Here is a 17,723-nt window from a genome sequence, read left to right as displayed (position 1 = left end):
TCTGTTTCTTCTAAACAGAGTGATCAGGAAAGTCTCTCTGAGGAGGTGGCATTTGAGTTGAGCCTGAAGGATGAGTTGGAACCACCACAGGAAGAATGTTCCAGGCAGAGGGAACAGCACATGCAAAAGTCCTGAGGTAGAAATGAACTTGGCTACTGAAGGGACAGGAGGGCAGTCAGTGGGGTTCATGAGAAACAAGGAACAAGGAGAGTCAAAGGAGGTGAGGTCAGATCATGAACTAGATTAGAGTCAGATCACACAGGAGGAAATGAGCTTGAGGCAAGGGGGCCACTATACGTGCCCAGCACAGCACAGATGTGGGCCAGTGACTTAAGCAGAAGCTTTTTAAATCAGCATTGGCCTCCTGGGAGGAAGAGAGAATGAGAGACATGAGAGACACCACCAGTCAGTCTGGTACTTTTTTTTCCCTTTTTTTTTTCTGTATGTCGAATACCTCACAAATTTATATGTCATTCTCGCACAGGGGCCATGTTAATCTCTGCATTGTTCTAATTTTAGTATATGCGCTGCCAAAGTGAGCGCTTTTTTTTTTTTCAAAGACAAAGTCTCACCCTGTCACTTAGGCTGGAGTGCTGTGGTGCCATCATAGCTCACAGCAGCCTCAACCTCTTGGGCTCAAGCCATCCTCCTATCTCAGCAGCCTCTTGAGTAGCTGGGAGTACAAGCATGCACCACCATACCCAGCTAATTTTTAATTTTTGTTTTCTAGAGATAGGGTCTCACTACCCTGATCATTCTGGTTTTGAACTCCTGGGCTCAAGCAATCTGCCTGCTTCGGCCTTCCAAAATGCTGGGATTACAGGCATGAGACACCATGCCTGGCTGAGTTTGGTACATTTTTACCAAGTGCCCTCACTGCGCCAGGCCCTGCCCCAAGTCCTGGCCTCCAGGCATACTTGCAGAGAAGATCAGAAACTCGGGGACAGCCAAGGCTAGAAAGAGGCATTTTTCTGAAGAGGATGCTTGACTGGCCCACAAATGGATGGAAAGGTCCTCAAGGTCCCTTCTAAGCAGGCAATGCAAGTTAAAGTGCTTAGAGACATTTCATAGCCATGAACCGGCAGCAACTTGAAAATCAGAAAATTCCAAGACCTACAAGAGTGATGAACAGCCCAAGCTCTGGAACCAGCCTCTCTGGGTTCATGCCATGCTCTGCTATTCCTAGCTGAGTGACCTTGGGCTAGTTATTTGACCTCTCTGTGTCTTCATTCTCCATCTATCTAGTGGGGATGATGATAGTACCCCACCTCAAAGTCCTTTGAGAGGTTAAATGAGTTATTTCATGTTAGATGTTTAGAAAGATTCCTGGCACATAGTACGTGTCATGTGGGGTAGTGGTATTATTTTCATCGTTAAGGAAGTACAGAAACAAGAACTCTTCATGCACTGCTGCTTGGCAATTGAAACGTATGAACCCTGAGACCAGTGATCCCACTTCCTGGTATTCACCCTAGAGAAGCTCCAACATACGCAAAGTTGGGTGTGGCAGCTTTGCCTATAATGGGCCCAAAGTGCAATGGACTAAATAGGCATCCATGGGATAGTGGGCAAAGAGACCATGACATGTTCCTGTAAAGGAATACTAGTGAGCAATTAAAATCAACGAATGGCGTGGCTCACGCCTGTAATCCCAACACTTTGGGAGGCCAAGGCAGGTAGATCACCTGAGGTCAGGAGTTTGAGACTAGCCTGGCCAACATGGCGAAACCCTGTCTCCATTAAAAATGCAAAATTTACCAGGTGTGGTGCCATGTGCCTATAGTCCCAGCTACTCAGGAGGCTGAGGCAGAAATTGCTTGAACCCAGGAGGCACAGGTTGCAGTGAGCCGAGTTCACACCACTGCACTTCAGCCTGGGTGACAGAGTGAGGCTCTGTCTCAAAAAAAAAAAAAAAAGAATGAATGGCTGGGCACGGTGGCTCACGCCTGTCATCCCAACACCTTGGGAAGCCAAAGTGGGAGGATCACTTGAGCCCAGGATTTCAAGACCAGACTGGCCAACACAGTGAGACCCCATCTCTAAAAAATAAAATAAAATGAATGAACTAGATCAAAACAGATCTTAAACATACAATAATGTTGAGTGAGAAAAGGAACTTGCAGAAGTTAACATTTAGTATGATACCATTTGTGTAAGTATTAAATCTGCAAAACAATGTCATGTATGTAGTAATAGCATGGGTGATAATGAAATACTTAAGAACTGGCATGACCTAGGCACTGACCAGTCAGAACAGAGGCTGGCCATGTGGGTCCAATGGGTGGTCCACACTTCCATCACTCCTAGGATAAAGGTGTGGCTTCACCATGCCCACCAACACTTCCACCTTCGCCACACCTGTCCTGTTCATTCTATGCCTTATTAGCATTAGTGGTGTGACCTCAGACAAACTGATTCATCTCTCTGGGTTTCAGCTTTTTCATCTATAAAATGGGAATAATAGTACCAAAAGCTAATACGTACACAACATTTCCCATGTGCCGAGCCCTCATTGTAACCCTCATACTAACTCTCTGTGGTAAGTTCTATGATTACTCCCATTGTGCATATGAGGAAACTGAGGCACAGAATGGCTGAGGAATTTGCTCATGATCTGGAGAACCTTACTTACAGAGTTGTTGCAAATACATACTAAACGATACATATTAACAGCTTAGAAAAAAGTCTGACACTGAATAAGTGGTCAATAAATATCAGCAGGCAGGGCGCGGTGGCTCATGCCTGTAATCCCAGCACTTTGGGAGGCCAAGGTGAGGGGATTACCTGAGTTCAGGAGTTCAAGGCCAGACTGGCCAATGTGGTGAAACCCCATCTCTACTAAAAACACAAAAAATTAGCTGGGCGTGGTGGCGGGCTCCTGTAACCCCAGCTACTCGGGAGGCTGAGGCAGGAGAATTGCTTGAACCTGGGAGGCAGAGGTTGTAGTGAGCTGAGATCACACCATTGCACTCCAGCCTGGGTAGCAAGAGTGAAACTCCGTCTCTAAATAATAAATAAACAAATATTAGCAGTTCTATTATGTCACTGCCTTGCTCATAAGCCTTCAGTGGTCACCACTGGCCTTAAGAGACAGTTTGAATTCCACAACGTGGACTACAAGGTCATGGTCTATTCCCTTACCGCCCCTCTTCCTTCCCTCTCTTCCCCTTGTTCTCTGTTCTCCAGTCAGAGAGAAGTGGCCTAGTCTCACTTCCTCCTGCACCCCTCACCTTCCCTGACACTGGACCTTTGCACATGAAATTTTCCCTTGCCTGAAATGCCGTTCCTTCCTGCCCTTCTTTTGCCTGGTTATCCTCTAAACACCTTCACACATCATGTACAACGGCACCTCTTTCAGGAGGTCCTGTTGGAATAGGTTGGGTTTTCTTGGTCTGTTTGTAACTGCCTATAATTTCCCTTTTGGAATGCTCTCCCTCCTGGAATTACTTGGTGTTGCTATCCCCCTGTCAATGGTGAGCTCCTGGAAAGCAGGAGACTCTTCTGATTTTATCATTAAATTTTTTTTTAATTTTAATTTTTCTTTTTTAGAACAGGGTCATGCTGGAGTACAGTGGTGCTATCGTAGCTCACTGTAACCTCGAACTCCTGGGCTTAAGCAATCCTCCCTCCTCAGCCTGGGACTACAGGCATGCACCACCACTAAATTTTTTTCTTTTTGGTAGAGATGGGGTGGTCTCACTCTGTTACCTAGGCTGGTCTCAAACTCCTGGCTTCGAGGGAGCCTCCCACATTGGTCTCCCAAAGTGCTGAGATTACAGGCATGAGCCACTGTGCCCAGCCCTGACTTTATCATTGTTGTAAGCCTATGGCAGGCACTACAGATTGGCTCACTCACCTATCCCAGTCCCCTTTAGTGTGACCTCCTGCACTGTAAAGGCCAGACAGAGAAAAACTACATTTCTAAGATTTCTTTGCAGCAAGAGTGCCTTATGTGATCTGGGTTCCCCTAGTAAGCCTTGGAGACAGAAGCAAGCAGAAGGACGCCAAGTGGTGGAGTCTTCTGGCAAGCACAGTGGGAGAGGTATCTGGTCCTTCTGGGGAAGCATGAGGCAGTTCCAGCAGCCTGTCTCTAGCTACCTAGGTCCTGAGTTGGAGGGGGGCAGGGGTGGGCAGCGGCAGCAGTGATATTTTGATTAGAACAGTTCAACAGTGAAGGTGAGTGTTGCTCCTGGCATTGATGCGCCTGGCTGCACCGTTTGTGGCTATTTAACATCTGGGGTACTTCCTACTTTTCTTTCTTTTTTTTTTTTTTTGAGACAGAGTCTCGCTCTGTCACCCAGGCTGGAGTGCAGTGGCCGGATCTCGGCTCACTGCAAACTCTGCCTCCCGGGTTCACGCCATTCTCCTGCCTCAGCCTCCCGAGTAGCTGGGACTACAGGCGCCCACCACCTCGTCTGGCTAGTTTTTTGTATTTTTTAGTAGAGACGGGGTTTCGCTGTGTTAGCCAGGATGGTTTCGATCTCCTGACCTCGTGATCCACCCGTCTCGGCCTCCCAAAGTGCTGGGATTACAGGCTTAAGCCACCGCGCCCAGCCGTTACTTCCTACTTTTCATAAATCCGTTTGTGGGCCAAGCACAGTGGCTTATGCCTATAATTCCAGCACTTCAGGAGGCCGAGGCAGGCGGATCACTTGAGGCCAGGAGTTCGAGACCAGGCTGGCTAGCATGGTGAAACCTCATCTCTACTAAAAATACAAAAAATTAGCCAGGCATGGTGGAGCGTACCTATAATTCCAGCTACTCGGGAGGCTGAGGCAGGAGAATCGCTTGAGCCCTGGAAGCGGAGGTTACAGTGAGCCGAGATTGCACCTCTGCAGCCCAGCCTGGGCGACAGAGCAAGACTCCCTCTCAAAAAAAAAAAATCCCTTTCTGCTTAAGCTGGCTCTAGTTGACTCTACAATTTATAATTCCTTGCCCAAGCACTCAATAAATATTTGTTGAATGAATGAATGAATGAATGAATGAATGAATGAATCATGACCTCTTAGGAATCTCTCTCTTTCCCAATGATTATACCCCCAAGATGGAACATCTCAGTCGGAGTCTACATCACAGGCCCCGGATGGATAGGGTTCTTTGAAAGGTCAGGGACAGGAAAATGACGTTGAATACCCTTATCACTGGCTGGACAGAACACCAAGGCCTTGCAGATGAAAGAACCTGAGGAAGGAACTGGGGTTATCTCCTAGGGTGGGCGGGGGAGCTGGGTAGGAGCCTCAGGATGGAGAGGCTTGGGAAAGGGTTAGTGTGTGAGAATGAGGTAGAGAGGAGGCAGCCAGGGTGGATCACTCAGCTGTTCCAGGGTCCCTCAGGGGCCTTTCTCTCACTGAGTCTCTTTCTGCTATGCACACGGATAAGTCAACTCATGGTGCACACACTTCCTTTGAGCTGAAAAGCAGGCTGGAAAAATACAGTTATGAGGCAAATATTTTAAAAGAATGCTTGAACCATGTGTCTGCCAGAGCAGCTTTAGCTGTGTGTGACAGAAAACCAATCTTAGGAAATGTTTAGGTTGGTTTCTTGCAGAAGCAGATCTGAGACAAGGATTTGTGTGCAGATATTAAATTGTTTACTTGAGAAGTGATCCCAGGAAGCTCTGATGGGGGAGGGAAGTAGGACAGGGAAAGGAAAGAAGCCAATTGAAGGTAAGTTATGGGGCAGGTTATCACTCTGGGCAGCTGGGGCTCAACCCTGCTGGGGAACTCTGGGACACGGAGTGCAATACACCTCAGAATTATCCAGGTGAAGGGCAAGGGAGTGGGGACATTTATCCACTAGCCCCTGTCACTCATTGATTAAGGGCTGCTTGTAGAGGAGGGGAATACCCAGCATTCTGAGACTGTGTGTGCAGAGCGTGCATGAGAGCAAAGTCCTCAGGCTGCAAGCATAGGTGTGGAAACTGGAAGCCATCCAGTCACTGTGCGTCAAAAGGATGAATGCCAAGGGGATTTGGACACAGAAGCCACGTCATCTGCTACAGTAACTTAAGTCCAAAGAGGAACCATATTGAGGATGTGCGCGGTGGCTCATGCCTGTAATCCCAGCACTTTGGGATTTGGATCACTTGAGGTCAGGAGTTCAAGACCAGCCTGGCCAACATGACAAAATCCTGTTGCTACCAAAAATTCAAAAAAATTAGCTGGGCATGGTGATATGTGCCTGCAGTCCCAGCTACTCAGGAGTCTGAAGCAGGAGAATTGCTTGAACCTGGGAGGTGGAGGTTGCAGTGAGGCGAGATGGTGCCACTGCACTCTAGCCTGGGTGACAGTGAGACTCCATTTCAAAAAAAAAAAAAAAAAAACAACAACAACAAAGAGGAACCACACTGACTCATGGAGAATAACATGTTCAGGAATATGTGGCTGCCTTCAGGTACAGCTGGATTCAGGGGCTCATAAGTTATCAGGGCTCAGTCTTTCTCGCACTCTCACAATGGTGGCTACCTTTGAGCTTCAGACCCTCTTCACACTGGCCTAGCACAGGAGAAGCAAAACAATCCCAGCAAAAACCTGAGGAAGGACTCACTGATCCACTTGGGCCAGGGGCCCATTTCTGAGCCAATCCCTATGGGCAGAGAAATGAGGGGTGCTGATTGGCCAGCATGGAGCATTTGGCCTTCCTGAAGCCAAGGATAAAGTTAGTGCTGCATGCCTTTCACAAGGACAAGGAGTAAAGAAGGGGGATCCCAGAGAACTTGGGGTGCTATTATGATAGGGGAATTCATAGTGAGTAGACAAAACCAAAAGGATAGATGTAATCTAAATCCCCACTCTGCAGACAAGGAACTACTACCTTAAAAATATACAATACGCTTTGGGAGGCTGAGGCGAGCGGATCATGAAGTCAGGAGATCAAGACCATCCTGGCTAACATGGTGAAGCCCTGTCTCTACTAAAGATACAAAGAATTAGCCGGGTGTGGTGGTGGACGCCTGTAATCCCAGCTGCTGGGGAGGCTGAGGCAGGAGAATGGCATGAACCCAGGAGGTGGAGCTTGCAGTGAGCTGAGATTGCGCCACTGCACTCCAGCCTGGGCAACAGAGCGAGACTCCGTCTCAAAAAATATATATATATATATGTGTATATATATATATATATATATATATACACACACACACAATAAAATATTTTTTATTATCTATCCTCAGGTAGGAGAAGGGCCTTGTCCCAGCTCATTCAGTTAGCAGCACCCAGCTTCCTGTCTTCATGTGGTGTCTTTTCTCCTGGAGCAGGTGGTCTCCCAATAAACAGGGTTTGTTTACCCATCACAAACCCATTAGTGTCCTTCCTGTCCCAGCTTCTTCTCCCAATCCATACCCAAGATGACTCTAATACATATCTTCCGTTTTTTGTTTTTGAGAGCCAGGGTTGTGCTCTGTTGCCCAGGCTGGAGTGCAGTGATGTGAAGAAGCTGGAACTACAGGCATGCACTACCACACCCAGCTGATTTTTTTTTTTTTTTAACTTTTTGTAGAGACAGGGGTCTCACTATATTGCCCAGGCTGGTCTCAAATGCCTGGCTTCAATAAATCCTCCTGCCTTGGCCTCCCAAAGTGCTGGGATTACAGTCATGAGCCACCATGCAGGGCCTCAGAAGGTATATTTGAAAGATGCACATATATACTGGGTACTGATATTGTTCTGAACTGGACTTTGGAATCAATAAAATAGAGTTTAAATTGTTATTTCATGCCTTCCTGGGCTGTGTCACGTTGGGAAAGTTCCTTAACCTCTCTGAACCCTGCTTTCATCATTTGCTAAGCAAGGATAATGGTATATTACTCATCAAGGGCTGGGAAAATCAAATAAGACAATGGACATAAAACTGAAGTATAGTATTCAGTCTAAAGAGGGTGTTCAATACATGGTCATTTTATTGATAAGGAGTATATGCTGGGTGAGAACATGAGCTTGGAGATCAGAGAGACCTGGCTTTAAATACAGACCTTCACTTCCTGGCTGAGCAAATTATTTAACCTCTCTGTGCCTCAGCCTCTCCATCTTTCAAATGGAAGCAGTAACAGTTCCAGCCCACTGGGTGGTTGAAGCGTGAAAGAATGGATGGCACATTTATTTATTATAGTATATTATATTATATTTTTTTGAGATGGAGTCTCCCTCTGTTGTCCAGGCTGGAGTGCAGTGGCATGATCTCTGCTCACTGCAACCTCCGCCTCCCAGGTTCAAGTGATTCTCCTGCCTCAGCCTCCCCAGTAGCTGGGATTATAAGTGCCCACCACCACGCCCGGCTAATTTTTGTATTTTTAGTAGAGATGGGGTTTCACCACGATGGCCAGGCTAGTCTCGAAATCCTGACCTCAAGTAATCCACCTGCCTTGGCCTCTAAAAATGTTGGGATTACGGGCATGAGCCACTATGCCTGGCCAGATGGTACATTTAAACCAGTCAAGCAAGTATTCTTTTGCTTTATTTTATGTTCTTATTAGGTTCCTTTTTCTCTTTGAGGGCATGGAGGGAGAGACGGGGTCAAAAGGCTGTTGCTACAAACATATGAAGTTTGTAGCAAGTAAGTCATACACAAAAGAATTCGTGTTATGTGCTGCCATTCCATCAAGTTCAAAAACCGGCAAAAATCGTCACTGCTGTTGGAATCAGGATAAGGGTTATCGCTGAGGATGGGAAAGACTTGAAGGGAGCTTCTCCGGGGCGGGGAATGTTCTGTTCCTTGAGCTGGGGGCTGGTTACCCCGCTGTGCTGCCTTTGTGAAAATGTATCGAGCCATCGCTCCCCTGTGCACTTTCCTTATTTGTGCACTTTTCTGTATGTCTGCTATACTTCAATAAAAAAGCTTTCTCCCAAAAGTCTCTGTGGTCTGTTGGAAGCCAGCAATGGCCGAGGGGCTGAGGGGCACAGGTAGGGACCCTTCCTTGCCAGCCACCGCAGTTTCTGTTTCAGCTCGAGGTACAGCAATCAACTTCCTCCTCAGATGTGTGACTTGCTGCTGACCCCTAAACCTTTGGCCACAGGGCTCCTCTTGCCCCTGTAATGTGGCCTGATTCCATTTCTTCATCCGGGTCCAGTCTGGTGTCAGCCAGCTTGACTGTCCATTATTATCAGATGCCGGAACTGAGGGACAGACTTGTTGAGAAGGAAATTTCCATCAGTACCCTTGGACAGCAGCTTCAGATCAACCTCAGATTGAACTTACAAGGAGGGTTGGTGCTGTCTTTTCTTCCTCCCTCCCTCCCTTCCTTCCTTCCTTCCTTTTTAAGACGGAGTTTCACTCTTGTTGCCCAGGCTGGAGTGCAATGGCACGATCTCGGCTCACCGCAACCTCTGCCTCCCAGGTTCAAGCGATTCTCCTGTCTCAGCTTCCCAAGTAGCTGGGATTACAGGCCTGCGCCACCACACCTGGCTAATTTTGTATTTTTAGTAGAGACAGGGTTTCTCCATGTTAGTCAGGCTGGTCTTGAACTCCCAGCCTCAGGTGATTTACCCTCCTCAGCCTCCCAAAGTGCTGGGATTACAGGTGTGAGCCACCGCGCCTTGCCTGTTCTTTTAGTTGTTAATTCAAACAACAAGTTGTAGGCACCTAACATGTACATGGCTCATGGTTTGTACAAAGATACTTCATTCATGCATGCATGGATTCATTCATTCATTCATTCATTCATTCATGTACCCACTAGGCACCGTGCTAGACGCTGGGAATGCATCTGTGTAGAAAACAGACAAGGTCCATGCACTCCTGGAGCTAATTTATTAGTGGAGGGAAATAGAAAATAAATAAATAAGTTGCCCAGCATGATGGTTCACTTATAATCCCAGCACTTTGGGAGGCTGGGACGGGTAGATCGCTGGAACCCAGGAGTTTGAGACCAGCCTGGCCAACATGGCGAAACTCCTTCCGTACAAAAAACACAAAAATTAGCCAGGTGTGATGATGCGCACTTGTGGTACCAGCTGCTTGGGAGGCTAAGGTGGGAGGATTGCTTGAGCCCAGGAGACAGAGGTTGCAGTGAACCGTGATCACACTACTGCACTCCAGCCTGGGCAACAGAGTGAGACCCTGTCTCAAAAAGATAAAAATAAACAAGTAAATGCACAGTATGTCAGATGGTATGAGTGCTATGGAGAAAATTTAAGCAGAGACAGGGATGGTGAGTGGAAGACGTGTTTGGGGGCAGGTTGCAATTTTTAATAGAGTGTTCAGAAAATGACTTCCTGAGAAGGTGGCATTTAAGCAAAGACTTAAAGAAGCCAAGGGAGTTGGCCATTTGAATGCAGGAGGGAGGGCTGGGTGCCGTGGCTCACGCCTGTAATCCTAGCCGTTTGGGAGGCTGAGGTGGAAGGAATGCTTGAGGTCAGGAATTTGAGATGAGCCTGGGCAACACAGTGAGACTCCCATCTCTACAAAACAATAAATAAATTAGCCAATCTAGTGGCACACACCTATAATGTCAGCTACTCAGGAGGCTGAGGTGACAGAACCAAAACCTGTCTAAAAATAAAATAAGTATGTGAGGAAAGCCTGAGAAGGAGCAACCATCATTAAAACAATATTGACAGGCCGGGTGCGGTGGCTCACGCTGTAATCCCAACACTTCGGAGGCCAACATGGGCAGATCACTTGAGGCCAGGAGTTCAAAACCAGCCTGGCCAACATGGCGAAACCCCATCTCTACTGAACATACAAACATTAGCGGCCAGGTGCGGTGGCTCACACCTGTAATCCCAACACTTTCGGAGGCCGAGATGGGTGGATCACCTGAGGTCAGGAGTTCGAGACCAGCCTGACCAACATGGTGAAACCCTGTCTCTAGTAATAATACAAAAATTAGCTGGGCGTGGTGGCACATACTTGTAATCCCAGCTACTCGGGAGGCTAAGGCAGGCGAATCACTTAAACCCAGAAGGCTGAGGTTGCAGTAAGCTGAAATGACGCCACTGCACTCCAGCCTGGGAGACAAGAACAAAACTCCGTCTCCAAAAGAAAAAAAAAATCAGCTGGTCATGGTGACAGGCGCCTGTAATCCCAGCTACTTGGGAGGCTGAGACACATGAATCACTTGAACCCTGAGGGCAGAGGTTGCAGTGAGCTGAGATCTCACTACTGAACTCAAGCCTGGGCGACAGAGTGAGGCTTCGTCTCAAAAAAAAAAAAAGACAATATGGCTTTCTCCATTCTGTCTCTAACTTGGATGCTTGCCCTTCCATCCCAGCCGCCCTAGTTGGAAAGAAGCTCAGAATATGTAGAGACGCTGTGTGTGGGGCCTCAGCTAAGCCCCACCCAGCAGCCTGTCTGTTAGCTGCCAGACAGAGTGAGACTTCAGGTAACTCTAGCTTCTAGCCTTTGAGTTTTCCAGCTGAAGCCTCAGATACCTTAGAGCAGATAGAATTTTTCCCCACTATGCCCTTCCTGAATTCCTATCCTACAAGAATTTGGGGTAATAGGTTAAACCCCAAATGAAGAATATTCTATGAAATAACTGGCCTGTATTCTTCAAAAAATGTCAAGGTCATAAAAGACATAGAAAAGCAGAGGCATCATTTCAGATGAAAGATAATTAGGCCGGGCGTAATCCCAGCACTTTGGGAGGCCGAGGTGGGTGGATCACCTGAGGTCAGGAATTTGTGACCAGCCTGATCAACAAGGTGAAACCCCGTCTCTACTAAAAATACAAAAATTAGCCGGGTGTGGTGGCAGGCGCCTGTAGTCCTAGCTACTTGGGAGGCTGAGGCAGAATTGCTTGAACCCGGGAGGCGGAGGTTGCAGTAAGCCAAGATTGTGACACTGCACTCCAGTATGGGTGACGGAGCGAGACGCCATCTCAAAAAAAAAAGAAAGACAAAACATGGTCCTGAACTGGATCCTGCACTAGGCAGGAAAATGCTGTAAGGGATTTTTTTTTTTTTTTTTAACCACAACTGACAAAATTGGAGTATGGATGGTAGAGTAATCGAGTTAAATTTTTTGGTAACACTGCTGTGATTACAGCAAATAATATCTTCTCTATTTTATTTTATTTTTTTGAGACAGAGTCTTACTCTGTTGTCCAGGCTGGAGTACAGTGGTGCAATTTCAGCTCACTGCAACCTCCACCTCCTGGGTTCAAGCAATTCTCCTGCCTCAACCTCCCAAGTAGCTGGGGTTACAGGTGTGTGCCACCACGCCCGGCTAGTTTTGTATTTTTAGTAGAGACAGGGTTTTGCCATGTTGGTCAGGCTGGTCTTGAACTCCTGACCAGAAGGTGATCCACCCACCTCAGCCTCCCAAAGTGCTGGGATTACAGGAGTGAGCCACTGTGCCCAGCCTATAGCACATAATATCTTGTTCTTAGGAAATACCTGCTGAAATATTATGAGGTAAATGGGGCATCAAGGTAAATTTCCTGAATTTGGTAACAGTACCGTGGTTACAGCAAATAATATCCTGTTCTTAGTACACATACACTGAAATATTAAGGGGTAAATGCAGTGTGATGTATGAAAACTATACTCTAATAGTTCAGAAAAATAAATAATAATAATAAACATAATCACATGAAGAAAGAAAGGATAATAAAACAAACATGGAAAAATAGTAAAGATAGGTGATTCTGGATAAAGAGTGTATGGAATTCTCTGAATTATTCTTGTTATAGCCTTATAAATTCAAAACTGTTTTGAAACCTGTAATCTTGATTGTATCTCTGAAAGGGAAGTGGGTGGGTAAAGGAACATGGAGGAAGGGAGACCCATTTTTCAGTCTTTACTTTCACTCTGTACTTTTTGAATGTATTCATGTAGTCAAACAAACAAGTAAAAAAAGAGAAAATAAAAGTTCATGTATTAGACACAGATTCTAGGCACTGTGCTGAGCTAGTCAATACTTGAGATGATTCTCATTTATTGCCCTCTACTCTGCCCATTGCATGCAGGAGGAAACTGAGGTTTAGAGAAGGAAACTGATTTGCCCAAGGCAGAACCCAGAGCCAGAAATTAACCCGGGTCAGTCCCCTACAAAGGCCTCAACACTCAGTTGGGCAGGATATTTGCGTTTAAGGAGAGATTCCTTGAAACCCTCTTCACTGTTTAAAGAAAAAAACCAAAAATCAAAAAACCAAGTACCTGGCTCTTAGCTTTGTGGGTGTGGATTGTCCATTGTAAAGAATAATCTGGGGGACCAGTCGCGGTGGCTCAAGACTGTAATTCCAGCACTTTGGGAGACTGAGGCGGGTGGATCATGAGGTCAGGAGATTGCAATTATCCTGGCCAACATGGTGAAATCGCGTCTTTAACTAAAATACAAAAATTAGCCGGGCGTGGTGGTATGTGCCTGTAATCCCAGCTACCCAGGAGCCTGAGGCAGAGAATTGCTTGAACCTGGGAGGCGACGGTTGTAGTAAACCGAGATTGTGCCACTGCATTCCAGCCTGGGTGACACAGTGAGATTACGTCTCAAAAAAAAAAAAAAAAAAAAAAAAAGAAGAATCTGAGGAGGCCGGGCACGGTGGCTCACACCTGTAATACCATCACTTTGGGAGGCTGAGGCGGGCAGATTACCTGAGGTCAGGAATTTGAGACCAGCCTGGTCAACATGGTGAAACCCCGTCTCTACCAAAAAATACAAAAATTAGCCAGGTGTGGTGGCACGAGCCTGTAATCTCAGCTACTTCAGAGACTGAGGTGAGAGAATTGCTTGAACCAGGAGGTAGATGTTGCAGTGAGCTGAGATGATACCGCTGCACTCCAACCTGGGTGACAGAGTGAGACCTTGTCTTAAAAAAAAAAAAAAAAAAGGATAATCTAGGGTGTAGCTAGGGACTTAGTTAGTCATCCAACAGACATTTATTTAGAATCTATCTTGGCTCCAAAGGCAAATTTACTGTAATTTACCAGTACTGGGTGGTGTTGGGAGTTCTAGAGTGTTCTTGGGTGAGGGAAGGTCAGCCTTTGTGTTTTTATCTCTGGCAAATTACCTAAAGAGATCTCAGATGAAAGGATTCTGACTCTTCAAGTGTCCAATAAATTGAAGTAAATGATTATTTTCTTTGTCTATAAATACTTTCTTATCTAGTTCATATTTATAGTTTTGTATTCTTTTTCTAAAATTTCATGAACTTCAGGACCTATAACCCTGGATGCAACCCTGCTGGGCCAGGCCTTCTATCAGGCGCCAAGAGTCAAAGATGAGCCGGAAGTCTGATGCGGTTGAGTGATTGCCACAGTGACGAGCAGACTGATGGGGGAAGTAGAGGCAACATTGGTGGCCCCAGTCTTGTCATTCAGGGAGTTTCAGTGCTGTCTTTTCCCCTTTCCTCACAGCTGCCTTCAAACTCCTATTTGACCAGCAAATAATATTTTTATTACCTGCTTCTCTGTTGTCCCAAAAATGATGTAGTTGACATTGGCTCTATAGTACATGCATGATAATATCAGCCAATATAATGAGCATTAGGCATCATTCTAAGCCCTTTACTCAGAGTCTCATTTTAGCCTCAGAACAACCCTACTACAAGGGAGGTACAGTTATCTCATTTTACAGACAAAGACATTGAAACACAGGGAGGTTAAGAACTTTGGCCAGGTGCTGTGGCTCACACCTGTAATCTTAGCACTTTGGGAGGCTGAGGCAGGCAGATCACATGAGGTCAGGAGTTTGAGACCAGCCTGGCCAACATGGTGAAACCCCATCTCTACTAAAAATACCAAAATTAGCCAGGTGTGGTGGCAGGCACCTGTAATCCCAGCTACTTGGGAGGTTGAGGCAGGAGAATCGTTTGAATCCAGGAGGCAGAGGTCGCAGTGAGCCAAGATCACACAACTACACTCCAGCCTGGGTGACAGAATGAGACTTCATCTCAGGAAAAAAAAAAAAAAAAGAACTTTGCCAAGGTCACATAGCTGGCACGTGGAAAAAGCAAGGGTCAAACCTGGACAGCAGGGTCAACAGTGTCTGAATGCTATGGGTATTTGTGACTTGAGCCTGCCCAGAATCCTAATTTTTCCTTGGGGAACCACCCCACCGCTATAATCTATATGGTTTGGGTGAAGCTGACCACAAACCTGGCTCTAGAATGGGTCGTGTCACCCAGTCTTAGCCCACCAGAGCAGAAAATTATCCTGGCTACGGCGATTAATTCAAAGGTGACCCCAGTCAGGTCAATGTGAACCTTCCATCAGATCTTTACTAAACACTATAAGGAAAAAGATACTCCCTCAGGGTAATAAGAGCTCAGCAGTCTAGAGCTACAAGGCCATCTTTGTCACCTACTTGAAAAGGAAGGCAGCACAGGGCAAATCTGAACTGGAGAAATAGAGCAAGACAAAGTCCCACTGACATTACTTAAGCTCCTGGATCCAGCCATGCCTGAAATACTCCTGGACTTTTGAATTGTATGAGCTAATATATTCTGCTCCCCTTCTTGCTCTTTTTGGCTCAGGCTAGTTGAGCACATAAGTGCAGGTGTTCAAACATAGATCATGACTTACATCATGATCACAGCCTACCCCATTATTATGATTATGATTATTATTATTATTATTATTATTGAGTCTTGCCCTGTCACCCAGGCTGGAGTGCAGTGGCGTGATCTCGGCTCACTGTGGCCTCCACCTCCCGGGTTCAAGCAATTCTTCTGCCTCAGCGTCCCAAGTAGCTGGGACTACTGGCATGCACCACCACACAGGGCTAATTTTTGTACTTTTAGTGGAGACCAGATTTCGCCATGCTGGCCAGGCTGGTCTCGAACTCCTGACCTCAAGTCATCCACTTGCCTTGGCCTTCCAAAGTGCTGGGATTACAGGTGTGAGCCATTGTGCTGGGCCTATTATCATTACTATTATTTTGAGACAAAGTTTTCCTTTTGTTGCCCAGGCTGGAGTGCAGTGGTGTAATCTTGGCTCACTGCAACCTCTGCCTCCTGGGTTCAAGCAATTATCCTGCCTCAGCCTCCCAAGTAGCAAGGATTACAGGTGTGTGCCACCACGCCCAGCTAATTTTGCATTTTTAGTAGAGATGGGGTTTCACCATGTTAGTCAGGCTGATCTTGAACTCCTGACTTCAGGTGATCTGCCCGCCTTGGCCTCCGAAAGTGCTGGGATTACAGGCGTGAGCCACTGCGCCTGGCCCCTATTATTATCACTTTTTAAAACTTTTTCCTGTAACAGCTTTACTGAGATATAATTCAGATACCACATAATTTACCTGTTTAAAGTGTATGATTCCATGGGTTTTCATACATCTGGAGTTGGGCAACCAAGTCCCCTATCAATTGTAGAGTATTTTCACCACTCCCAAAAGAAACCCCATACCCATTAGCAGTCAGTCCTCATTTTCTCCCAAATCCCCCTGCCCTGGCAACCACTAATCTACTTTCTGCCTCTACAGATTTGCCTATACTGGACATTTCACACAAATGAAATCATGTAACATATGCTCCTTTATGCTGTTCATTTGTTTTTTGTGTTTTGTTTGTTTGTTTTATGGAGATGGAGTCTCGCTCCGTCACCCAGGCTGGAGGGCAGTGGTGTGATCTCGGCTCACTGTAACCTCTGCCTCCCAGGTTCAAGCAATTGTTCTGCCTCAGCCTCCCGACTAGCTGGGACTACAGGCGCGCGCTGCCACGCCCAGCTAATTTTTTGCATTTTAGTAGAGATGGGGTTTCACCCTGTTGCCCAGGCTGGTCTCAAACTCTTGAGCTCAGGCAATCCGCCTGCCTCTGCCTCCCAAAGTGCTAGGATTACAGGCGTGAGCCACCGCACCCGGCCAGGTTTTTGTTTAACATGTTTTTCCAGTTCATCTGTATTGTAGTGTCAGCCTCTATTTCTTTTTATTGCTCAATAAGACTCCATTGTATGGATACATACATTTATTTATTCATTTATAGGCCAGGCGTGGTGGTTCACACCTGTAATCCCAGCACTTTGGGAAGCTGAGGCAGGCGGATCACTTGAGGTCAGGAGTTCAAGACCGGTCTGGTCAACGTGGTAAAAACCCATCTCTACTAAAAATAGAAAAATTAGCTGGGCTTGGTGGCAGGCACCTGTAATCCCAGCTACTCGGGAGGCTGAGACAGGAGAATTGATTGAACTCAGGAGGTGGAGGCTGCAGTGAGCTGAGATTGCACCACTGTACTCCAGCCTGAGTGACGGAGGGAGATTCTGTCTAAAATATATATATATATATCTCCATCTATCAGCTGTCAGACATTTGGATTGGTTTCACTTTGAGCTATAATGAATAATACTGCAGTGAACTTTCATGTACAAATTCTGTGAGGATGTATGTTTTCCATTCTCGGGTACATACCTAGGGGGAAAATTGCTGGATGATATGGTAACCCTATGTTCACACTTTTTTTCTTTTTTCAATAGAGAGGGGGTCTCAATATCAAGGTTGCCCAGGCTGGTCTCAAACTCCTAAGTTCAAGTGATCCTCCCGTCTCAGCTTCCCAAAGTGCTGGAATTACAGGCACTTTGGTCACTGCACCCGGCTTGTTTAGCCTTTGAGGAACTGCTACACTGTTTTCCAAAGTGGCTGCCCCACTTTGCATTCCTCTCAGCAGTGTAGGAGCACTCCCTTACTTTTACTGTGTCTCTGGCAAGTTGCTGCAACTCTCTGGCCTCAGTTTTCCGCTATCATAAATGGGGATTTTCTATTGTAAAGATTAAACAAAGATCATGACTGGGCCCAGTGGCTCACGCCTGTACTCTAGCATTTTGGGAGGCTGAGCTGAGAGGATCTCTTGAGCCCAGGAG

General features: G+C 46.4%; 1 non-coding gene across 1 annotated transcript; it reads right to left on the bottom strand.

Annotated features, from left to right (window-relative positions):
* Positions 1-439: 439 nt before the first annotated feature.
* On the bottom strand, positions 440-543 carry LOC111521051. Its single transcript, XR_002724847.1, has one exon. It is a non-coding gene; the product is annotated as a U6 spliceosomal RNA (small nuclear RNA).
* Between the last annotated feature and the right edge of the window lie 17,180 nt (positions 544-17,723).

This window comes from Piliocolobus tephrosceles, chromosome 20 (assembly GCF_002776525.5).
Source record: "Piliocolobus tephrosceles isolate RC106 chromosome 20, ASM277652v3, whole genome shotgun sequence".
Classification (NCBI taxonomy): Eukaryota; Metazoa; Chordata; class Mammalia; order Primates; family Cercopithecidae; genus Piliocolobus; species Piliocolobus tephrosceles.
Note: the sequence above shows the minus strand (reverse complement) of the source record. Positions and strands in the feature narration are given on the sequence as shown.